At 39.3% G+C, this 24,766-nt stretch overlaps 1 long non-coding RNA gene across 1 annotated transcript; it reads right to left on the bottom strand.

Moving 5' to 3' along the window:
• Positions 1 to 12,612: 12,612 nt before the first annotated feature.
• Positions 12,613 to 21,728, bottom strand: LOC138686299 (uncharacterized). The gene is made up of 3 exons (XR_011325635.1): positions 21,165 to 21,728; positions 14,014 to 14,126; positions 12,613 to 12,894 (listed from the first exon to the last, which is right to left on the bottom strand). It is a non-coding gene; the product is annotated as an uncharacterized lncRNA (long non-coding RNA).
• Positions 21,729 to 24,766: the final 3,038 nt, after the last annotated feature.

Below are 24,766 nucleotides of genomic sequence, written 5' to 3'. Positions count from 1 at the left end.
AATCTGTTCTGATCACCCCTTGTTTGCTTAACATTAAACCCACCTTCCAAGCCATGAAGAAGCACAAAACTGGAGCATTCCTCACCCCCTCAAAAGAGTAAGGCAATTTTAGGCCCAGGCGATGTCTTAACCCTGTTCTCAGCCCTGGAAATGTGAAAAGAATCTAAGCTGGGGCACCTTTCTTTCTTTCCACAAAGGAACAGGCAACTTTTTCCCAAAGTGACACGACAAGCTCTTATTTCACAGCATCACACTCTTGCAAAGCTCTGCCTGCATTTTCAACTCTAGCTGAATTTCCTTAAGAAAATCTGATCTATGGCTGTCATCTTCAGTGTAAATTTGTATCCGTCCTCAGCATTAGATGGCACTGTAGAACCCCAAAGCTTTGAATTTACTGGTGCAGTTTCACCTCTTGAAACTTTTGTTAGATTACCTAACATAACTAACCTCAAACCCAACCCCAAGCTGATGTCTTGCCAGGCCACAGCTCCTTTCCTTTTGGTCTAGCTAAAAGCATCAACCTTTTCCCTAATTCTGTACACTTCTTCAGAAAAAAAGCTCCAAACTACACAGGTGCTAATTCTTTTCTAAGTTGAACTATACTGCAGATACAGATCTATATTTCAATGATTTCTCACCAAATGAAATATTTCTTTGACATCTAACCCCTTCTCTGTCCGTGGGCCTGAGGAAGGTCTGTAACAGTCTGTACAGGCTATTACATAGGCTGAACCAACCTGTTTCTTCTTCTTCTTCATTTTTCCTAAACCTAAGCCCAGCCTTAACCCAAGACTACATCTAACCTTAGGGACTAACATTTCCCACTGATATCATTATTGCCATTGGGACCAAATGACATCTTTTACTCCTTCAACTCCAGGAACACACAATATTAATTTTACCTTCTGAACTCTGAACTTTCCTTTGATCTGAGTCTGACTCAGTGCCTCAAGGACTTTCTAAGAAGTTCTTTGCATTTAACCAACATCAGCTCTCTTCCAAATCATCACAGCTCTCTTGACATGAAACACTAAGATACTTTTGGAGCCTTTGCTTTTTTATCATGAACAACATATACAGCCTAAAATCTAAACAGTTGCTATGGGAGACAGCTCCTTCTCTTAAATCGGCTATTCAGTTTCAGGCCCAGGTAACACCCAATCTCTTCCTCAGCCTTCAAGCTATCAACATACTGAAGTAAACTCAGCCCTTGATGCTTTATTTTTCTTGACCCTAACTCAAATCTTAGCAGTAGCCCTAAACAGTGTCTGAGGAAAACACTCTTTCCAACTAGTAACCCCCTAAATATATAGCAAGAAATTATCCTTTTGAATCTTAAATTTTTCTAATCCTGACCTAAATCTGAACCCTCATCTCAACCTGACACTGTAAAACTACTGATTTTAAAGTTCTCACTGCTAAAAGAAAATGCTTTTAAATAGCATAATATTTGAGTTCACTATCAGAGTAATTTTACATGGCTTTCCGTGTACCAAACGAATAGAAGAGAGACAGCTGTGTTTTAGCTTTGATAGCTGCAATCAGCTCTCATCTGTTTTCTGGAAAGGTAGATTTTGTAATGACCTGATTAAGCAGAAAGATCCTTGGCTGCATTTGCTGGTATAGTTCTCTTTTTCTCTCTTGGTATTTCGTTCTTTCTTTTTGGCAAGTTTCAGTTTTTGCTTCAGAACATCATAAATTTCAGATAAACACAGTGCAAAACATTTATGAACTGCCATAAACAACACTTAAGGATGTTAAAGCCATATTCTCTTTCCTGTTCTGAATCTGTTTTTTCTCTGGTGCCACAATAATCTGTCTCATTCATATGCACAGTGGCATTGCTAATTGTCTTTAATTGAGACTAGTGATATCTAATAGGCTACAGTGTTTTTCTGCTGAATTTTGATGGTGTGTGGTACTGATGAGGGAATCCAGACTCAGGCATTATACCTGCCTATTGCTGTTTGGACAGCAACAAACAATGCAGAATGAGAGACCTCCTCCCTTTATAGGCAATATTTCCAGACTCACGTAATTGTCGACAGTTATCTAGATTTTAATATTCCCTTACTTCTTTCTGACTGCTGAAATGTAATCCCTGTGAATATAACGATGAGAAGGCAAATTAGTTTCTTTATGTGGAACTAGTTTTCCTCAACATTTGTGCTGGGTATTAAGAAATAGAGGGATAATAAAAATATTTCTGCCAAGGAAAGTTGATCTTAGCAGAGTTTTACATCCTCCATATTTCCCAGGTGGGCATATAAAGGAAGGAAAAGACAGCATCATAGATTTAATCGTTTCCACTAACACACATTAAAGCCTGATACAAACACAAGGAATTTCAGCCAGGAATGATTTGTATTGATACACCTAGGTTATGATGGGGGCAAACTCCTGTTGCCTTCAGTAGTCTTTGAAAAAGGTTTAAATACCAAGAACATTTCTGTTGATAACAGACTAATCTTTTCCCCTTTCTTCTTCTCTATGTTGGCTACTCAATGTGCATTTTAGTCATGGTAGCTTGCCAAGAAATGGAATACTTCTCTTTACTGAGCATGCAGCTACAATGCAGAATTTTTTTAGCATAGGTTCAGACCGTCAGAGGTGTGAAGAGCTGTGACTCCCTGACACTGCCGGGTTGGTGGATGGCTTCAGTGTGAATTCAGTTACACCAGCCTCAGGCAGCATATTCTACTTTTGAAGTATTGATATTCTGTACAGATACTAATGAAGTTTTATTGTTATTGCTGAGTACACCAGACGAGCACTTTGTAGCTCTGAAATAGTCTTGATATTGACAATCAGATATTGCTTGTTTAACACAGCCTTGTCTTCAAGTGTAATCTTAGTTTTTAATTTTGCATCCTGCTCGGCACTGTACATGGGCACACCTAGCAGTGAGAATTAGGGTGAAAACTTTGGATTGTTGAATTCTCAGCACCTTGATAATGATAGAATTGAAATGTTCCCAGCAGGCATCTGAGTGTGTGACATGTAATGTCTGCAGGAGATGCATCAAGATGTTTTCTTAGTGGTGTCTATGATACCTCAGGAAGCACGAGAAAGCCAAAATACATTAAAATGTGTTTTTATATGGAAGAGAAGAAAAACAGAAATTAAAGCCAACAGTAACCCAGAATTATCCAACTTTTCTCTTCCTAGGCAACTTCTTAAATGAGAGACTGTTCGCTGGTGCTGGGCTACAAACAGTAATTGGGTAAGTTTTCCAGCTTCAAAGATGATTCATAAATTAATTCACAGAAAAGAAGGTTATCTCACCAGTGGGATAAGTATTTGGGCTAACCTAAGTACAGTATCAATTCCTCTGGCATTAAATAACCTTTCTCTTTCTGACAGACATTAATGGCCTTTCAGGTAGTGGCATGTAGTTTTCTCTGCCATTTACTTTCTGTGAAAGTGCTCATATTGTTCCCAGTTGTTACAACTCAGTTTAAAATTCTGCTCCATACAGGATAAAGACGTATATATCATCAAGTCAAAGCCCCATTAGAGAATCAGGTGGTAGAAAACCAGTGCTAAAAGTATATGACTTTGGTTAATTGCTCATTTGTATTCCACCTTAGTGATGGAGGTTGTATTTTCTGTGGGAGGGTTAATACCTCTACCTGAGAACAAAACCAGAGACTGGGGGACAGAAGTCTTTTTGAATTTGTAAAGGGCAGGCAATTAATTTATCTCATAGGCATGGCTCTGGGTGTGGTCTGAAATCAAACAGCTGGAGCCATTTTGGCAGATGGAAATGACACATAATAAGGGATATAGTACCAGATATAGGATGAATAGGCTGCATTAAAAAATAATAATAATAAAAAAGGCTAGTAAAACATCATGCACAGAGACTTATAAAGTCCGAAGGGATCCTCAGTGTTACATAGAGTATGGAAAAATGAACTGAAAATTCTAACTCTTGCCATCATTTCTGAACATACATTGCAACATGACACATCCTTTCTTATCAATATAAGGACCAAAGTTATCAATCTATTCTTGTGTATAATGGTGCAATAAAAAGAAAATAAAGTATTTGTCCAACAAAATGCAGAGGTGAAAAGCAAAGGCCAAATATAGGGAAAAAAAGGCTTAATGGCTTAAAAGACATCTCCGTTCTGCTATGGATCTCTTGTCATGTGGGGTTAACAAATCTAGCAGTTTTCACATAGAGCCCTCAGCAAGTAGCTTTGTTCAGTTTACTTGCAATGAATGGTTATTACAGATCAGCTGCTTTGTAAGTGTTAGCTGTGATGCTAAGTTCACTATCTCTTTGTTTTTGGTGGGATTTCAATTAGCAAACCTTAATTTTAGAAGTAATAAAGGACTAAGTAAAAAAGATTTGACAGTGTCGAATGGTATTTCATATGGCCTGCATTTTTTTTTCCTGTGAAAACAATTTTTCCTTTGAAAATCTTTGATATCATTAACATTTTAAATCAGAATTTTAATTTTGTCTAAATGAAAAGTTTTGATCTTTTTTTTTCCCTGTGGAGAAAAGTATTCTTTCCATGTTTAGTTCAAATGTGAAGGACAGAAAGTTAGAAAACTCACAATACTTCGTGAGGGCATATGTAAAATAGGATTTGTTACACTGTATAATGCTCACAAGTATTTGTCATTTTGTATTTCTGAATTAAGAAATAAATACTCAAAACAGTGAAGGAAAAGATGTTATAAAAGATATGTGAATGCATGATTTTCCAGAGGGCATAAAACAGAGTAATGGTTTTTATTAAAGTATTTTATGCTGTTGGTTTCTGTTTTGAAAGCCTGCCTTCAGTGAGAGAGCTTATGTAAGAGCTTCCAATTCTCTAACATTCATTCCGTTTCTTATTTGTGTTTCCTCTGTTTTTGTAAGATTTCACTAATTAAAATGATGTTCCTCCCTTCTATTGCAAAGAAACATGAAAATTTGGGAAATAATTAGTATTGCTATCTCAAATAAGAATTCTACCTGGACAAGTTAGGAAAGACGTATCAGACACTGCTTTATAAAACAGAGATAACTGATAAAGAATTGCTCTGTTTTTCTACCTACTAGAGTACAGGGGTACATGTCACTCTACACAACATGAAAATGTCCATCGAGACAATGAGACAAAAAGCCATCTTCTCTTTCCCCCGCTTTTATTTTTTTGCTGATATGTTATTCCAGCTAACTTTTTATTCTCCTATATCTAGATGTCTGTGGGGAGAAGAGAAAAACCCAAATGCCAGATAGCCCTGTCAAGAGAACATGTCTTCTATTTGCTGCCATTGTTGCCACCATCCCGCACTGTTTCTCCTCCCATGAGGCAGCGGGCTGGAGACACCACTGTAGCAGCGATTGCTTACACACTATGGCCATCCAATGGTGGTTCCCTGCACCTCCAGAGCCTTTTGCACACACAGTGTTGTGAGACCCGAAATCCCATGGTTCAACATGGTCTTTAAATGATTGCTGACCTTCTTGCAAAAAGCCCTGTATTGTTAAGAGCCCACCACACTAACAAGACTACTTGCTCATGGCACATTTGTTTTGTCTCAGCTGACAGATAAGGCCAAATCAAACACAATGTGGTTTGGTTTTTTGCTTGTTTGTTTTTTTTTTTTGTTTTTTAGTTCAGCATATTTGCAATTTCTACTTATAAATATTTAGCATCCTGACAGCTGGCTGTTATGGATGTGACAACTTGAATGTAACATCCTATGCTTTTACAGCACATGGCACAATCCTCTTTACGGGATAACAAAACAAATGCAAGCATTTTTTTGTCTGCCACAGCAGTGAAATGATGAAATAGAAATGAAATTAAAACTTGGATGTTATGTTAGCAAAAAATTTGTTTCAGGTAGAAAAATAGGGAGTCAAAAGAAAAATGGAAACATATCAATGAAATACAATATTGTGCATTAAATGAAAATTATTGCTTTTAAAGCCCCAATCATGCAGAAAAGACAACAGTGATGTTAGTGGGATTTACAGGGTTGAAGGACGTCATTACTGTATTTCATGACCATGCCCAGGGCCTAAAACTCATGACTTCAGTGTAACAAAAATTACCACAAGTGGGCAACCTCAGTGAAAGCGTGTAAAGATGCACTATTTTTTAAATTTATTTGGTTTTTTTTTTTTCAGAGCTGGAAAACAGAAAGCTATTGTTCCCATTTAGAGAATGGGGTGGATCTCTAGAGGCATGTCCATGTTCTTCTGAGCTATGGAAACAAATATATAGGCTAAAAGAAAAATAAATGTGGTACATGGACAAAAGTTGACTTAGTTGCAATCTACAGTCTTTGTATGGTGAAAATTAGCCTTAGCCTGTTTTAGTCTCAAACCACAGTCTCATGAGGGGATACTTTGCCTGGGTAGCTCTGCTTTCTCCATGGAAAAGAAGGCCAGGGCATCCTGGCCTGTATCAGAAATAGTGTGGCCAGCAGGAGCAGGGAGGTGATTGTTCCCCTGTACTCGGCACTGGTGAGGCCGCACCTCGAGTCCTGTGTTCAGTTTTGGGCCCCTCACTACAAGACAGACATTGAGCTGCTGGAGCGTGTCCAGAGAAGGGCAACCAAGTTGGTGAGGGGCCTGAAGGAGCTGGGGCTGTTTAGTCTAGAGAAAAGGAGGCTGAGCAGAGACCTTATCGCTCTCTGCAACTACCTGAGGGGGGTAGTAGTGAGGTGGGTGTTGGTCTCTTCTGTCAGGTGGCTGGAGGTAGGACGAGAGGAAATGGCCTCAAGTTGAGGCAAGGGAGGTTTATGTTAGATATTAGGAAAAAATTTTTTACTGAGAGGGTTGTCAGACATTGGAACAGGCTGCCCAGGGAAGTGGTTGAGTCACCATCCCTGGAGGTATTCAAAAAGTGCGTAGACAATGTACTCCAGAACATGGTTTAGTGGGCATAGTTGATGGTTGGACTCAATGATCTTGAAGGTGTTTTCCAACCTAAACGATTCTATGATAGTTTTTCTGGAGTGGCTGAGTAAGCATAGCAGGAAGAAGTACACACTTAAGCAGAAATGCCAGCACAGTGCAGGAGTATAGCTATACTTAGGGGAAAGCCATGTTAGCCTGGGGAAAAGGAGGACTGAAAGCTTTCAGCAATGAAACAGAATGTCCCTTTGGGATGAGCTATGGCTGGATGATATGGACACCCAGATATTCACCAAATGCAGTGTAAAGCTAGCAGTTAATTGCATTAAATAGGGAAAAAGAAATCCTCATTCTGTCCTTGGGAATTCATGATGTTCTTCCTAAAGAAGGAAAGGAAGAATGCTGTAAATTAAGCATAGATTTTCTTCCCAAGATACTCCTTTCCATGAATGATTGGTGTATTCAGTTGCAAAGTCCATCAAAGGAGGTATCTTGAGTGAAATCGTTAGGATTGGCTTTGACTTCACAGAGTTGCTGAACAAACCACTAGTGTAAAACTAAAAGAAGAAAAGCTGCTGCCCCTGCTTTGATTTGTTTTTTCTTTGTTGGTTGGGTTTTCCTTAGAATTCCAGAGGTGCAATTCTTTATTTAGATAAAGGTTAATTTTGCCCTCTGCACAGCAGGTATCTCTGAGCTTTACCTTGACTATTTGACTTGTACATTTGCCTGGCTACATCGCTATGGTCTTCTCTGAAAAGTGATCCCTTGGATACACCACTTCAAATACAGTTTGAATTGAAAAATAGCCAGGGGGTTTGTTAGAAGAAAAGGGACAAAAGCAATAAAAACACAAAGCCAAAGTTGTTTTACTAACAATTTTATTAATATTTAGCTAGAGTGGATAAATAGTATAACAACATAGTAACTTTTGTATGAAACATATAACTTGACTTTTAAACCACAGCTTACCCTCTGTCTCAAATTTCCTAAAAGAGAAAAAAAAATGATTCTATTAGCTTGATGCTAACAGTGAATGATTTATTAGAAAGTCAGAGTTATACTGAATCCAGGGGCACCTTCTCTGGCTGAAATAACAAATATTTGAAAGACACTGTTAAGAACACTAGTTTGAGATCCCGACACTGAAGTAATTAGAGATCCCAACACTACAGTAATTGCAGATCCCAAAACCTGCAATAATTAGAGATCCCATCCAGACCTAAAACCAGGCACCGTATTTTTAAGAACGACAGATCTGGCATCCAGCAGACCACTGAACAGAGTTGCCCTCCCACACAAATCAAATGCCAACAAATAAAGTTCACCTACAAGCACAATTGCATGGCATGCCTTGAACTGTTTCCAAGAGGACTGTGTTTAGGACCATTAGCTTTTGAATGAGGTATAAAACAAGGTCTTGGTTAAAGCCCAAAAGTACCCAAGTAACTTTGCAACCACTGTCCTCATTTCAAAACTGACACAGGAACTGAAGTCCTATTGAAATTCACTGTAGGCATTTCTGGAAGAGTGACCCTTTCATCAGTTAGCCTTATCAAAATGCATGTTGCCAAATGTATTTCCGAAAGTGATTTCATCTCTAAATAAAATCCCTTTAATCCCAGCTGACAAATTTACAGTCCCCATAATTTTCACAGGGAAGACCAATGACTCCTATTGCACAGACACTTTAAATGCACTTCATGGATCCTCTTGAAAGCAAATGTTCAGATGGACAATGGGAGTTCAAGATCAAGCTGGTCAGTCCCTTAAATGATGCTAACTCTCCATTGTTCCAAGGAGTTCAGTTGAGTTTGACAACATTCAACAACTAGTATTTTTTTTAATTTACATTTTATTCCTTTCCTTTTCTTTTTGTTAAGGAAATTATTAAAAAAAAAATCTCCTGAGTTTGAAAATTTTGTGGAAGAGAGTATGTAACAGAATCAAGGAAAACAAAACAAAGCTTGTGGTATGTAAGTAGCCCTCATGTTGGAATCACCAAAAAAGCTTGAGAAGAGAGGAAGGAGTTTGCCTCCCAGCCTCTGTCAGACTGGTGGGCTGAGATTTTTATATTTTTTTCTTGATTGCATTATGTGGTGCATGGCAGGCTTTTGTAGGTCATTTTTTCTGCAGATCATTCACAAATTTTGTCCAACAAATTCCTCCTACTTTGATCTTTCCTACTCTTCTCCTATAGATAATTACAGTTCTAGTTATGGTCTTCTGATCTCATTGGCATCTTTCTGCTTACCCTGTAGTCACTAGTAGAACATACTGTTTAGTTTAGCAAATAGTAAAGAAAAGTATAGTTAGAAAATAAGTGTTGTTAGATACCTCTGCAGCTTTAATGTGTCACTTTGGCAGAAGTCCCTCCTGCACAGTTCTGGACTCCATTAGTGGCCCTGAAGTTCCCTCAGGAGTTTGGATGTGGGTAAGAAAACCTAGAAAATAAACTGACCACTGCTCCCCTAGACCTGTGGCCACTTATTTGTTCAGCTATAGTCATGCAGATGACAGCATGTGCAGTGTCATTTCTATGAATGGGTCTCTGCATGTGCCTGGATGCATTTCATTTTAAAAATTATGTCATGCTTCACCAGCACTGCATTTATGTGTGCTGAGGCCCTGTTTGGTCTTGACTGTTTAGCTTTGTGGGAACTCCTGCAGGGAAAAAATGGTCACTTACCGTTTTTCTGCATCTGGTGCCTATAAATCTACCCTTGAGCCAGTAGAAAAATTTTTTAACTCAGGGAGGTCTCCTGGTAAGCTTGAAGCAAAGAGCCTTCTGCTTCATCATAAACAGCTGTCAACTTTTATCCTTAGAAGACACACTTATTTTTGTGCATGCCAAAGGCTAGGAAAATCATCCCCAGACTCAAATTGCTTGGGAACCAGGATGCACAACAGTGCTGTCACATTGATCCTCATTTTTCTCAAAGAACTTCTTTTTGTTGAGTTCATTACATGTCAGATACTTTGAAATGGAATATCTGGCCCAATACCTGAAGTCTTACTCCCAAAGATCTATTTCTGGCAGAAAGTCTAATGTTGCTAACGCTATTTTTAGTTCCTAACTGCTGTTTCCTTTTCCTCTTTGATCATCTTAGATGGAGAACAAAATAAGAAGTTAAGGCAAGAAGAACATTCACAGTATGTCCTATTTCCTCTAGTGTCACTAAAACACTGATGTGACTTAGATAGTATCAGCAGTTATGACAAAGGTGGTCAGCAGACCAAATTTTGAGTATGGTCCCTATTCTGAGCTTCATTCTTCCTCACCTGATTAGCATACTTTCAGTTCAGTTCAACTTGCACTTGAAAAATCACAGTGGATTCAAAAATCTTAGTCGCGCCCTAGAGGCATTAAGAGCATTTTAGCCTCAGTTTCCTCTCTGCATTATACTGTAAAAATAAGATCTACAGAAGTTTTGTTTCGCCCTCCTAAGCTCTCTGCTCCTGCTCTGTTCTCTGGTTCATGGCTGGATACTTCTTTGCTCTATTTAGTAGAGCACAGGACCATGAAAACAGCATCACCCATCCCTCATATTGTCAGTCCTCTCACTCCTAGTCAGCCTTGATATTATTTATATTCTGGTTGGTGAATTAAATTTTTTTCAGCTCTTCAATTCCAAATGGGGTTCATCATTTGTCTGAAATGAAGTGTTGTTTATGCAAAATACCTTCATTAATATTTTCAGGACAATGCACCAAAAAAACCCTCCAAACTTGGGTATTGTTTTCAACCATTGTAAGTTTATGTGATAAAAGGGTGATCTCCACACACGCTAAGGAGCACAGGGGCACAAGGCAGGGCGGGGAGGGATGGGATGAACCCCAGTCACCCAGTCCCTGACCTGGCTGTACTGGAAGACCATCTGCCCCATAGGCTGGGTGGTACCCATTGCGGCGAGTCATATCTCACAGACTGAGGGGCATAACTGCCTAGGGGCACAGGATGCATTCAGGGATGCAGGGGAAGAGAATTCAGAGATTGTCTAAGGTTTATAGGATGTTTAGGGGTGGAATCAAAGGCTGTGAGCTTTCTGTATTGTTGTAAAGCATAGTAGGTATTTCTAAAATGGTATTCTTGCCTTATTTTTAAATGGAAGCATAGTGCAATGGGAAGAAGGGGAGAAAAAAGAGGTTCATTTGCTTTTGAAGAGCTAAGGGTTTCTCAGATAACGAGCACTTTCAGTATATTTGCATCTGCACAGGCAATTGTGCCAAGACTCTGCAGTCTGTTGCTAGAACCAAGATCACATTTCTCAGCCTGCCAAGCTCTAAATATGAGAAACAGCACATAACACAATGACCCAGAGAAAGGAAAACAAGACATTGTAAATCCACAAAGCTAAAAAGGATGGGAAAGGGGAGGAACTGGATTTGCATGTCATGAACACAGGGTACTGTTCCCTGACCTGTATTTTATGATTCAGCTATCACCCTGCAAATATTTCACAGTAATAAAAGGAAGCAAACGACAGTTCTGAGGGGACAGAGATAAATCTGTGTCGGAAATAAGGGAGTACTGAGAGATATAGCTGAGATATACCTGAGCATGGATGTATATAATAAGAAGTCTGACAGAATGCTTGCACTGGATATGTACACTGGTGTTATAACAGCTGACAATGTGAAAGCCTTGGTAGCAATGGAGCTATTTATTGTTGATAACAGCATGGGGAAATGTAGCTTTTGTCCATGCCAAATTGCTCCTTTTACAAAGCAAAATAATCCATGTCAGCCAGTTCAAGATATTTTTGTTTAAAAAATACCACTTGGAGACAGTATACACACACACACACACACACACAACACAGAGGCACCAATATGTGTGCATGTGATTGCCATGTTGATGAAGCAGTCCTGCAGAATTTAAAGGAGGGACAGCCAGCATCAGTCTAAAAAAATGAAGGCAGTAGCTTTTTGATGGTGGAACTCACAAAACTTACATTCTGTATGGGTTTTGGTAGCTGTTTGACAGAGTGCTGTATCAGGACTGGAATTTTTCAGGAAGGCAACTGAAAGGTCAGGAGACAATATGAAAATTGTTGTTTGTCCCATCTGGATCTTATCACTTCCATTTCCTGCCTATATAACCTTTTCTAGATGAATATAATATAACTTACACAAATGCACCACTAAAACAGCAGAGTTTGGAAATCAGACTTTTTGATGTTTTCTAACCTGCTTGACTTCCTCACCTTTTCACAGAAATTGGAGAAGGAGCACCACAGAGCTTGGAGGAAAATAGGCAGAGAGGGAGGGAAGCTTTGAAGCATCTCTTCCCTCCCTCAGTCCTCTGTAACCATATGCAGCTCCCAGCCCCAGGTGCAGGCTGGCACAGGATGAAAGCTGCTCAGAGGGGTCAGTGGAGCCCAAAAGGACACTGCCATGTGAGCAGGGTACGAGGATGTCTAGTAGCAGCTCTTTCTTGCAGCTGCATGCTCTACATTGGGAAGTAGCACTGGTCCAACTACCACCAAGTAAAGGTCTTATGTTTGATCATATTAATAAAAGCAGTAGAACCATGACTTGGATAAACTGCATATCTGAGTTGTTCACCCTGCGGATCCTTCTCATGATAATGAGTAAGAACAACTTGACTCATTATTACCTCTGTTCTTCTGAGGTAACAATTTCCCTCTGTAGGCAGTGCCTCTGAGCAGCTGACGGTCTGTTAGGGGAATTTATTATGAGTTTGCACTTCTCTTTTGAGAAACAACATTTAAATATTTGCTTTTATTTATTTATTTAGATTCAGCCTCCGCGATTCATTTACATACGTAAAACAAACACAACAGGCAACCTTAAAGCCAATTTTCTTCAGTGTCAGGTCACATGCATTTCATAAAGTTTAGTTTCACAGAGGGAAATGGCAGAACATTTCATACATTGTTGTCTCGCTGGGGACAGGTTAGGAGGCTGAGAGATAATGACAGCAGCTTTCAGCTATCAAGTTAGCTTGGGCTATGATGCAAATAATTATTATTGCCATTATCTTTGAAGCCAGATGTTTGGTGTCCCTGTGAGAAAAAAATAGAATATCACTACTACTTCTAAAAAGACTTTTTTTCCACATTGTTATAACTCAGCAAATAATGATATGGCTAAGGAGTGAGTCAAAATATGGAGGGGAAAAAAACATTTCTATAAATGGCAGAAAGGATTAATATAGTTCATCTCCTATTTATTAGCGGTCTTCTGTTATCAGGATGTGCTAAAAAGAACAAATATATGGAAACAAATTGCAAATTATTACAGCAATGTTCTGTCAGGTGAACCTGATATGAAAACTCTTAAATAAATCACCTGGCATGTTTATTTAAACAAACAAATCTCTATGGACGCAGCTTGCAGCTGTCTTATTACACTGATAAATATGGGACAAGGCTCAGAAAAAGCAATGAGGCAGGTCTCAGACACTCTGTTTCCTTTGAACATGATACCAGGGCTGAGAAAAAAGGACAGCACATTCATCACAGCAATGAGGATGGAAGAGGACACGTTCAGCTGAAGTTCAAGAAAACAGAATGGCAAAAGAAACAAGCAAACAAAGCCCCAGACCTCCTTACCTCTGCCAAGTGTCCACAAACATTAAAACATTAACAGTGACTTTTGGAAATGTTATCCTCGGTGGCTAGTCCATACCTACCAAGCCAGATCTATACCTATGGGAATGGTGGCCACTGCTGGTTCATTGGCCACCACCTGCCTAGAAGGGACAACAGTGGACATGGCTGGAGCATGGGCATGTCTGCCCCATTGGGTTCTTCACCCCAACACCGTGTGGCTCTGGAGATACCCAGTCAGTGTCTGAGACATGAGCAAAACAATTGGATACCTCTTGGTAACACAGATTTCAATTTACCAACATGGTGCTGGAAGGGACAGTCTTGGGATCTGCTACCCCAGAAAACTTCAGCATAGAAAATCCTTCCTAAATTAATCAAACTCTGCCATAGAATTAGTTACTGTGCTTTGCATGCTTTTACTTTTGTGTGTGTGTGTGTGTGTGTGTGTGTATGTTAATGAACATAACAAATAAAATCAATCCTAAGGCTCTGTTTTGAAAAGTTCTCATAGCAGCATGCCATTTTACAGCTCAGTCATTAAGGGCATTGCTTAGCTCTCTCTATGCCTACCTCAAGACTGTTGTATTATTCTCCATCATCTTCATCCTAATCAGTAATTTTGGAATGTGACATTGTATCAAATACTTTGCTGAAGTCAATATAGTTTACTGCATTTCCTGAATCTGAAAGTGAAATAAATCAGAGAGATTTAATATCCAATAGTTTATCAAAAGCATTTTACCTTTCTTGACCAAGACAAGGAATGATTTCAGCAATTCTTGAATTGAGAGAGATTTAATACACATGCCCTCTTTGAGTGTCATAATTTTCTTTCTTGTCCTATACTCTGAATAGTTTTCTGTTGGAATTATCTATTTTATTTAGCTCTCATCTTCATTTACAGCTTATATAATTTTTTTTTTCCCTGCAATTTGACCAAGGTGTGCAGTCCCAGCTAGAGTGATAACAAAAATAGCCAAGGCATTTTAGGTCAGGACTGAAACAAAATAATAAAGCTGTTTTCAGAGATTGCCATGAGATCTACTCGTATTGGACATGATCGAGCATACAAGTAAAATGAATTTGAACCTTTCTGTTGAACTTAGAGACCTATGGAGTAGGCTTTGCAAGTACCTCCCATTAACCAGAAATAACTCATAATGTTTTAAGGAAAGAAGTTTACAGCTTTAAAGAGTACCTTTAATACTATCGAAAATCTTTCAAATGCTATCATAGCATGGGAAAACAAGTAAACTAAAAAAATTACAGCCTTATACCCTTCAGTAAATCTGTGTTCACACTTTCACCAAGAAGAACTGCAGTTCACACTCAGGACTGACCAGCCAGTAACCGTGTTTGTATTTTTGTTAAATTCTTAATTGCCCAGTAAGACTACAATTATGACATTAGATATTCTCCAACATAAGACATTGCTTGTCACTTAAGCATAGATGAATCTGAGTATGCCAGAAGTCCGTGTGAATCCAGATCATAAAAGTTAAACATGTTTGAGAGCAGAGCTGAAATCAGACTGAAGTCAGGATGTCTCCCAACACCCAAGTCCAAAGTCAGAAGAGCATTATTTCTATGAAATGATTAATACTGTATGAGTGATAACCTTTGAATTTGCCTAACAGAAATTAATTTACAGTGATGTCTGCCTTGTGAAATAAGTTTACCACATCCTTATTTCAGATAAGGCAGTTTCTCTCAGGTAGTTTTATGAAAGAAAGATAGTCATTGGGGTTTTGTGGTCACCACAGTGATAAGTTTGCCCTCCCTTTCTCTTCAGTGCAGTAGAAGTAGAGGCTGGGTCATCATGCAGCCCCAGCAGCACCTGGCCCAGGTTATCCACGACATAATCCTGTACATGTACTTCTTCCATAGTAGTCTTTTACCCCTAAGAAAGAGATATTACACACAAATGGCGTGGACTTCAGGTTATCTGGCTGTCAAAATACGTGAAATATAATCACTACTGTCCATTGCCTGTGCCTTTTTCATCTAGTTTTCCTTGAAATTTGCTTTTGCTTAATTTGCTTTTCCTTTTCTGTCTCAAAAAGAACTAGGAAATTATTCTGTTTAATTGGTCATATTCCACTGGATTTTAAAAGGCTTGACAGCTTGGTGATCTACAAATCTATGAAAGAGTAGTTAGTATACACGTATGATGCCAGTAGAATACTGACAGCCAAAATTGAGAAAGCCTCTGAAAGCGGTGAGTCCTCAATATTGAACATGCACTGGTGAAGTGTCTGCTTATTAACAGCAAATTACACCTAACTTTGAATAATATGGTAAGGCAAAGCTTCTGGGAACTTGTGACTGTACACTATATGAAGATCAATGCTACAGAAGGCTGCCATTTAGGGTTTTTGCAACTTTTCCCCCTTGTTCCTGTGGCCTGGTCCTTTCTGACCACCTTCAACTAACTTCCATCTCTCTTTCCCCAAATCAGAGTGGTCATTGCTTCAATGACCAACATTGTCAATTCACAGTACATCTTGGGACTTGGGATGTACTGTAAAAGCCTCAAATCCCAAACTGAAAATTGCAGAAATTAGGTGGCTGAAGAAAAAACCCCACAAGTTTTCAAAGTGTGTGCTACTGTACAGAAGTGTCAGTGTTTTAGCAGAATGGCTCTAGTTTTGTCAAAACTCATTTTTCTCTCTGTTGCCTGATTTCAGTTTCATCATTTGTGATGACTAGTTTCAACATCTTAAAAAAAAAAAAAAAAATCACAGGTTTTTGCTGCAACTCCCACATGATGATTTATTTGTAAGACATTCCAATGGCTGCAAAAAAAAAAAAAAAAAGTTCACACAACAGTCATTATTTTAATAGCTTATTTAGGGAGTTACTGAAAACTAGAATAAGAACAGTGGTGGATAACCTTATGCACTTAGTTAACTTGATCATCTGATTGTGTATTGCCAGTTTTTCCTTATGGAGGAAGTCCTAGGATACCCTTTCCTTATGGGGGGGTGCATGAAGAATATGAAGGTTATAGGACTGAAAAGGAATAGTGTAAGTTGTAGTGTGCGTAGCTAGCAAAATTACTATTGTATCAGCTGTTGAATCCTCATAGTCTTAGCATCGTGAAAAATAAGTATGTTGGTGGTTTTTTTCTGCTGTCTTACATCTTTCCTTCCCCTGCTGAAGCACAGCATTCACATCTGCAGTTGTATATCTTTGGATTCAGAGTGATTCCTGAATGTATATGATTCAGAACATGTTATTCCTTGCATATTTTCTCCTGCCCCCCCCCCCCCCCATCACCTTAAACATTTCTGTTGTTAACAATTTTGCAGAATCAAACCCTACACATTCAGAAATCATGTGCAACGTGCAGGGAGGAGTTATTCAAAGTCCTCTGCAGGTTGTTTTATTTCCCAGGACAGAACAGCTGAGGACTCTGGAGCTGCAAATCCCTATTGTATCTCTAAAAAAAAGATCAGATTTGACTGTCCTTTGCAATTGTTGGTGCTCTTACTGGTCTTAAATCTCTGGCATGTATTTGTGATTGAAAAGTGTCTCCTATAAGTGCAGCTAGAACAGGAAGAGACCCTTATAAAACTCTCTAAAAAAAAAAAACCAACAAAATTTTTTCTCACGAATTTTAGTAAGACAATTTTGACACCAGCAGATAGAGTGGGTTATGTTGTTACCATAACTAAAGCATGGTCAGATTTAAAGTTTTGCTTAGTTGTTTTCAGGGTATCTCCAAACAATTCACAGAGCAGAAAGGGAAATACTTAGTTCAATGACTATGGGCAGAAGGCAAATTCAGCTCTTTTTTTGATTTTTAACAACATCCTGTGCTCTGCTTCTGCCATTACCAGTTGTTGTGCCAAAGGTAGAAAAATTATGAAGGTGGGAAATTAGTTTAAATATCACATCTGATATTGACAAAGACAAATCTCTAGTTTTCTGTAGTTCGGTGTCAGCCCTGTGCAGAGGCTCAGATCCTGGACATTAACCCTTCTGAGGACAGAGAGTATCAAGATTGGGCTGTATCTTAATCATACATATGTATTTTAGCCATTACACATACAAGCATACAATATATATATACACGTACATATATACATTTATACATACAAGCAGTAATATGAGGGAAGAAGAAGTTCAACAAGGCCAAGCGCTGGGTCCTGCACTTGGGTCACAGCAACTCCATGCAGCGCTACAGGCTTGGGGAAGAGTGGCTGGAAAGCTGCCCGGCAGAGAAAGACCTGGGGGTGCTGGTTAGCAGCTGGCTGAATATGAGCCAGCAGTGTGCCCAGGTGGCCAAGAAGGCCAACGGCATCCTGGCCTGTATCAGAAATAGTGTGGCCAGCAGGAGCAGGGAGGTGATTGTTCCCCTGTACTCAGCACTGGTGAGGCCGCACCTCGAGTCCTGTGTTCAGTTTTGGGCCCCTCACTACAAGAAAGACATTGAGCTGCTGGAGCATGTCCACAGAAGGGCAACCAAGTTGGTGAGGGGCCTGGAGCACAAGTCCTGTGAGGAGCAGCTGAGGGAACTGGGGCTGTTTAGTCTAGAAAAGATGAGGCTGAGGGGAGACCTTATAGCTCTCTACAACTATCTGAAGGGGGTTGTAGTGAGGTGGGTGTTGGTTTCTTCTGTCAGGTGGCTGGAGATAGGACAAGAGGAAATGGCCTCAAGTTGAGGCAAGGGAGATTTAGGTTAGATATTACGAATTTTTTTTTTTTAGTGAGAGGGTTGTCAGACATTGGAATAGGCTGCCCAGGGAAGTGGTTGAGTCACCATCCCTGGAGGTATTCAAAAAGCGCGTGGACAACGTACTCCAGAACATGGTTTAGTGGGCATGGTTGATGGTTGGACTCAATGATCTTGAAGGTCTTTTCCAACCTAAATGATTCTATGATTCTATGATTAGGTACAGCCATCATTGAGCTGTACCTAGTATTCAGGCATAATGAAGACTGATTTAAAGATTTCCTCAGTATCTTTTCAGGCATTATAGTATTTGCTCTTCTTGGAACATACAAGAAGACACATACAATTACCCTTTAGCTGGTTAACCTGTAGATTTATAAGAAAATTAAAAAACTGCCTTAATCTAGTCCAGTAAAAAGCTTCTATTTTCTATGCTTATATAAGCAGTTATATTTACACTTTAATAATAATAATTAGTATTATTACTTCCATGTTGGTACTGCCTCAAAACCCAAAGGGGACTAGAGGCTCATAGATTCATCACGTCTGGATTTTACCAACCCAAAATAAGAGACACGTATCCAAAAGGGTTTAAAAGTGGTATAGAAACAAAACAGATGCTACTAGAGGAAAAAGAGAAGCAATTTGCCCCTAGTCAAAATGAAGGTTACTGGTAGAGGTGGAATTTGCCTCTAGGGCTGTTGATCTATGCAACTGCAGCGCTTCTCATTTTTCCTAAGTCTTTTACAGTTCCTTTAAATAGCACATTGTACACATTACATAAAAAGGAAATACGCAGATAAATTGGAAGCGTAAATTCAAGAAGCAAGGTGGAGTAGTTGCCTCATAGAGCCCATCTATTTCTAAATGATGACTCTGACAGCTGAACAAGTGCATGATGACAATTATTTTTCATTTTATTCTGTTGAGTAGAAAGCCACTGTGCGTGGACTCATCACTGCTAGTACTTATAGCATTAAAAGGATGTGTTCTCCCACTTGCTTGATTTTCACGCAGATAGCTACTAACTGTAACAACTGGGCTGCTATTAAAGTATATAAAATAGCTCCCAATTTCTTTGCTTTGAACCAAGTACCTTTCCCCCCCCACTCTGACTTAACAGGAAAAGTGGAAAATGTTTAAGCAAGTGATATTAATAGAGCCCCATTTGGTACTTACATCATATATTAACATATCAAACACAGTTTAACATTCAAAATATCTCCTGTCTGGCAGCCAGGAAATTATGCCATAATGTTAATGTACATGCCCTTATTAAATTTGCCTCTATAATAGACAATCTGTTATAATATAAAGGGAACAGCAATATATCACAGATATTACAACACAGACTAGCATTGCAAAGGTAAAATTTCAAATATACATACTTATACAGCTACTATCTGAATATCTTTATTTTGAATATGTTTATTGAATAACTTTATTTCTCCTGCAAATAAACCAAAGACTCAATAAACAGTTACAAGCAGGGAGAGCAGGCACCTGGGGAAAGGGGATGGGGGAGAAGGGGAAGAATAACAAGGAATAAATGGCATGTGCGTGATCGGCGTAAACCAGTGTAAAATCACACAAAATCTGTGGGCAATCTGCATCCCTTCTGCCTGAAGCCATCTCTTCCCACCTCTGTCTCACACTTGCTTGGACCCAGTGAGGCAGATCAGTTCACTGACCTGATTGAAATTTAACTCTGGAGGGGAAAAAATTGCTTTCCGCCAACTCATGCAGCTCACTACACATCTGTACGGTTATTTTAACCACCCCAAGGAAACAACCGAGAGGACACAGCCAAGGGAGTGGTGTGCAGGAGAAAGAAGGAGAAGCTGCCTGTGCACAGCAGTGCAGAATCCATCAGCTGAAGCTGGTTGTGAAACTCCACTGTAAGAAAATGCAGTAAGTTTTGGGAAAGCCCTCAACAAGACTGGTTGAAACTTGAAATTTATGTTTTGTGAGTTTAAAGTAGTTTAAAAGAGTAAAAACAAATGCCTAGAATTAATTTTTAAATTTTATTTTTAAAATAAAATTAATTTTATTTTAAATTTCCTAGAATTATTTTTTAATTTTATTTTTAATTTCAATCAAAATATTTATTTATATTGAATTGAGACTCTTCTTAGAAATGCAACTGTGAGAAGCTTTACTATGTTCCCACTTCTGCAGTTCCTGGAGCCTGCTGCAAGGTGCAAACATGAGAAATTAGCATCCATGCTGGCCGTGCTATCTCTGTGATAGTATTTCTCTGGAGACACAACATCTGGAAGCTGTGGAGTCATATGCTCCTTCAGCTGACTGTACTGCCAGGAAGCTGCATGGTTTGGAAGCAGAATTCCCCAGCAAGCCACTGAAAGGAACTTATGCATATTTATATACATAGACATATATTCTCTGAGATTTACATAGCAATCTGAGGAAGGAGAATCCAACCATTATGGAATAGAGGGAGAAAAATACGTAGTGTGAACATATGAACAAAACTGAGCAGACTCTAATAAACTTGAAGTTCAATTTGTCTTGCTCTTAAGAAATACAAATAAATTTGACACTTCCTTATAAAGAAGATGAATACTGTCCACTCGAATATGGAGATCAGTAAAGGAGGCCACTAGAAAAATGGAGAAGAAGAAAGCTTCAGAGAAAAGGCACAGTTCCTGATTACTCACGTCTTTGTGTCGTGTGTGTCCATTTTACCCTGGGCACAGCAGGCAGGCTGTGGCTCTTGCTAACCCAGCCAACACTGCACAGTGAGAACAGCCAAAACAATTGTAACGCCAAAGATGACAAACACCAAACAGAAAATTTGAGCCAAGAGAGACAAAAAAATAAATGTACTTACAACACATATAGATTAAATTGGGGAGGAAGAACCTGAATGTAATAACAAGCTTTACGCAAGTTCTAGAGGAAAACTGTTCTTACTCAATCCAACAAATAAGGTGAGATTTTAACTGTAAATATATTGCTTAGATTACGCTGGACTGGAGAGCCTGTCTACCCCACCCATTCCCTGCCTTTCTTTCTCCCTTACCTGAATAAGACAACTTGCTGACCTTTTCATCTGGCTCTGTTGTTGCTTCCTCAGTGTCCCACCATGCTGACTCAAAACTACTGACTTCTTGTCCTTGGGGTCCCTTGTTCCCCTCTCCCCCGAGTCCTGGGTCACTACTGTCACCTTCTTTGCCCTCATTCATCCCTGCTGCCACAAGATGTCAGAGTTGGTTGCCTTTGCTATGGGTTGACTTTGCAGAAAGCCAACATGTCAGGTAGCACCCATGAGGGTGAAGTCAGCTGCATTATGCTCCTTCTGAGATGCAAAACGGTGACCTGGAGCATCCTGTACCTGGCATGGTGAACTGCACCTGGATTCCTGGAAACCTCCTTCTGAGCTCCAGCAGGTTGGTGTGGCCCTGTTTCTGTGCCCCTGCTTCCTTTTCACCCTTGGTTTCCTTTGCTCATATTTAAGCCTCCCAGATCAGAAAATACCTCGTACTGGATGTTTGTACACTCTACAGCACGCCAGGCCTCATGTGAGGCAGAGCTTCTACACTGTCACACATCTAGATGAGAAATATCCTCTATTTCTCAGGTTAATTATTTTCTTCCCCCCCCCAGCCCCCAAAAGCAAACCAACAACAGGAACGCCACCATGAACAACAGCAACAAGTCATTGGGTTACAGTCAAATAGCACATGGAGTCATTCTGGCTCCCTGCACACCTGCTGCTGGCTGGTGCTGCCATGCTATGTGCTTGTCAGCCTCCTGCATCACGCTGCCCTTTAGTTAGCTTGCTCAGCTGTTTACAGTTTGCCTTCAGCACATGCTAACTTTGGCATTCTTTTAAAAATAAGCCTGGCTAAATGTAGCCTTGCTGCTGGATTTTCTACTTCTGGCCTCCTTGGGCTGTCCCCAGGACCCACAAAAGTCAACAGAATTAAAGCTTCCCGCTGAATTCACTGGAGCTTTAGATCTTTCTGCTGTGGCTAATTTATCTTGTTCATTAGCTACTCCCCAGGTCCCATTCCCTCTTCCTCATCACTTCATGCTAGTGCACATTATTCTTGTCTTTTAAACATTAATTGTTGCTGTGCATGCCCTTCCTGTAATATATTAAGATTAAATCCCCCCAGATATCCACCTTCCTTCTTTGCCAATGCTTCAGAGACTGGGGAGTCAGAATGTGGCAGGTGCAATACAGGCCAATTAAAAAGCAAATTTGTGCTAACTGATGGGTAATCTTCAGTGGAAATCACAAGCGACATTATTGGATGCCTGGGGAAAATTTTCATTAAGCAAATTCTTCCACTGCTGGCACAGCTCTGACACCTCCACATGTTGTAGCTGTTGCAAGGTAAGTTTCCTATACTTTCACCCTTGGATACTTTCCTGTTGCTCACTGACTGTGTTGTATATACTACTAACTGTCTTCCTTTTTTTCTAAACCAAGGGACAAAGGAAGTCAGAGGTAAAGTGAGTCAAACCAATCATTAGTCTGCTTTCTATTTACTTCCTTTACATAACTACAAAAAGTACAAAAAGCCCCCCAACCAAAACAACAAGAAAAACCACCTCAAAAAAACCCAAACCACACCTCTTTTATATTTCTACTTAACAGATGTTAATGTTTATTATTATTATTATTATAGAATTATTATTATTGTTATTATTATTTGCAAAGCAGTGTCACTTATAATAAGTATCAGAATCTCGGTTCAGAATCAGAATCAGAGTTCAGTCTCTATCAGAATCTCTTCCTATGAGAGAAAAAGCATCACATTTTGAAAAATCACTGTTAAATTGAAAATCTTATAGTTTATGAGCACAGGTCAGACAAAGGATGGGAGAGGAGGAGGCAAGGTGAAGTGAAACCAGGGACACGCAGCAGCAGATGGCAATGTCATCTTCTCCATCTATGGCATTTCTGGTGAAGAGATGCTGCCTCCTTTTGGTTTGCTTTGCAGATTATTTTAAACATCTTATGGATTCCCCTAAAGCCTAGCCAAACTCCAGCACAGCCGGTAGGCTCATCCCACCAACACTGATGGGCTGTGATTCAGTTTCTGAAGTGGAAGGACATGTAGACTGGAGGGCTTTGAGGATTCAGTATTTGCAGAAGATCCTTCTTTGACTCACCCTGGGGTCAGTTGCCAGTAGTTCAGGAGAGGCTAAAGTGAGCTGGAACAAATAGTCTCTGTGCCTAACACTGCATACAGCTGGGCTGTTACCATATCCTATACGAGAGAGCAGAACTTCAGCTCCTTTAACTCAAGTAACTGAGGTTGACCTCTCCCTGGCCTCAGAAATCTAGCTCTGCCTGTAGTAGTGCAACATAGGCAGCAACACTGAGCCCTGACTGCTTCTATACCAGGAGATGTTGACTGCCAACAACCAATATATGTACATATATATATACATATATATGAGGATGAAATTCATATTCACCAACTGGCAATACAAGTCTAGCACCAGCTGAGTTTGTGATCTGCTCTATTTCACAGGTGAATCCATGGTCTGGTATCTCAATATATTGAACAATTAACATATATTTTATAAGTATAGATGATGTATCACATAATATATGGTATATGATATATAAATGTTATATAGTAACATAGAGCAGATAGTAAGTACTGCAAGTATTTCTTTTCCCTCCATACAATCCAACACTTGGAATGCTATCCCAGCCTTGCACTACATGAAAGCAAAATGAAATGGAATTGTGTGAGCCAAAATCCTTACTGAGCTGCAATTTCTACTTGTCACTTTCAAATATTGATTCAAGATTAAATCACTTTTTTTCTTGCATTGTGTGGAGTTTTTAAAAGATGTTTTCCTTTTTGTTACTTTGGGAGACTATTAAGTCTGAATTCAGTTCACGTAACACTAACAATGCTGCTTCTGCACATCTTAAGATCTTTTATCTTTGTTCATTTCCCCCTTTTTTTTTTGACAACCCTATACCTTCATAGTGCTTCCAGGACTCAAGGTGATAAACTTCAGATACAGTCATTATTTCTAGCGTTTGCATTCTCATTCAATGGTTTATAAGGAGAAGCCTGTTTCCAGAACTGCAACAGGCATTTGGGTAATTGCCTTATAACATTAAAAACGAGTGTGTGATTGTGCGCGCATGCATATATATGTTTGTTCAGAGGAAAATTTTTAAGCATAAGTAATCTACCTCTCCAGCACCATGTAAAAACTCTGTGCCCCACAATATGTGACTATGTGTTGTGATCGCAAGGCAAAAGCAGTTAACTTCCACTAAATACTTAAAAAAACATAGTTCATCTGCTATACCAAAAAGACAAAGAAAGAGGTTGAGTAATTTTATACACCCTAAAGTGGTCTGCTGTCTATAAGCAGAATAGCAACCCTGTGTCACTAAGGTCAGAAAAAAGGCCAGGCTTTGAGCTTATGAACTATAGTATAGTCTAAAGTTTGCAGCTCCATAATAACTATGTACTCACCTTGTATATCTGGAGGAGTCCCCATCAGTATGACACAGACTTTCCTGATATGAATGCAGATGCTTAAGGTAGTGAAATATTTGTGGTTACATAAAAAAAAGAAATATCCTTGAATTACCATTTCCATATTTTACCTTCTTAAAGTTAATTTATCTGTTTTTAC

The sequence above is a fragment of the Haliaeetus albicilla genome, chromosome 8 (genome assembly GCF_947461875.1).
Source record: "Haliaeetus albicilla chromosome 8, bHalAlb1.1, whole genome shotgun sequence".
Taxonomy (NCBI): Eukaryota; Metazoa; Chordata; class Aves; order Accipitriformes; family Accipitridae; genus Haliaeetus; species Haliaeetus albicilla.
This window is presented reverse-complemented; position numbering and strand designations above follow the sequence as displayed.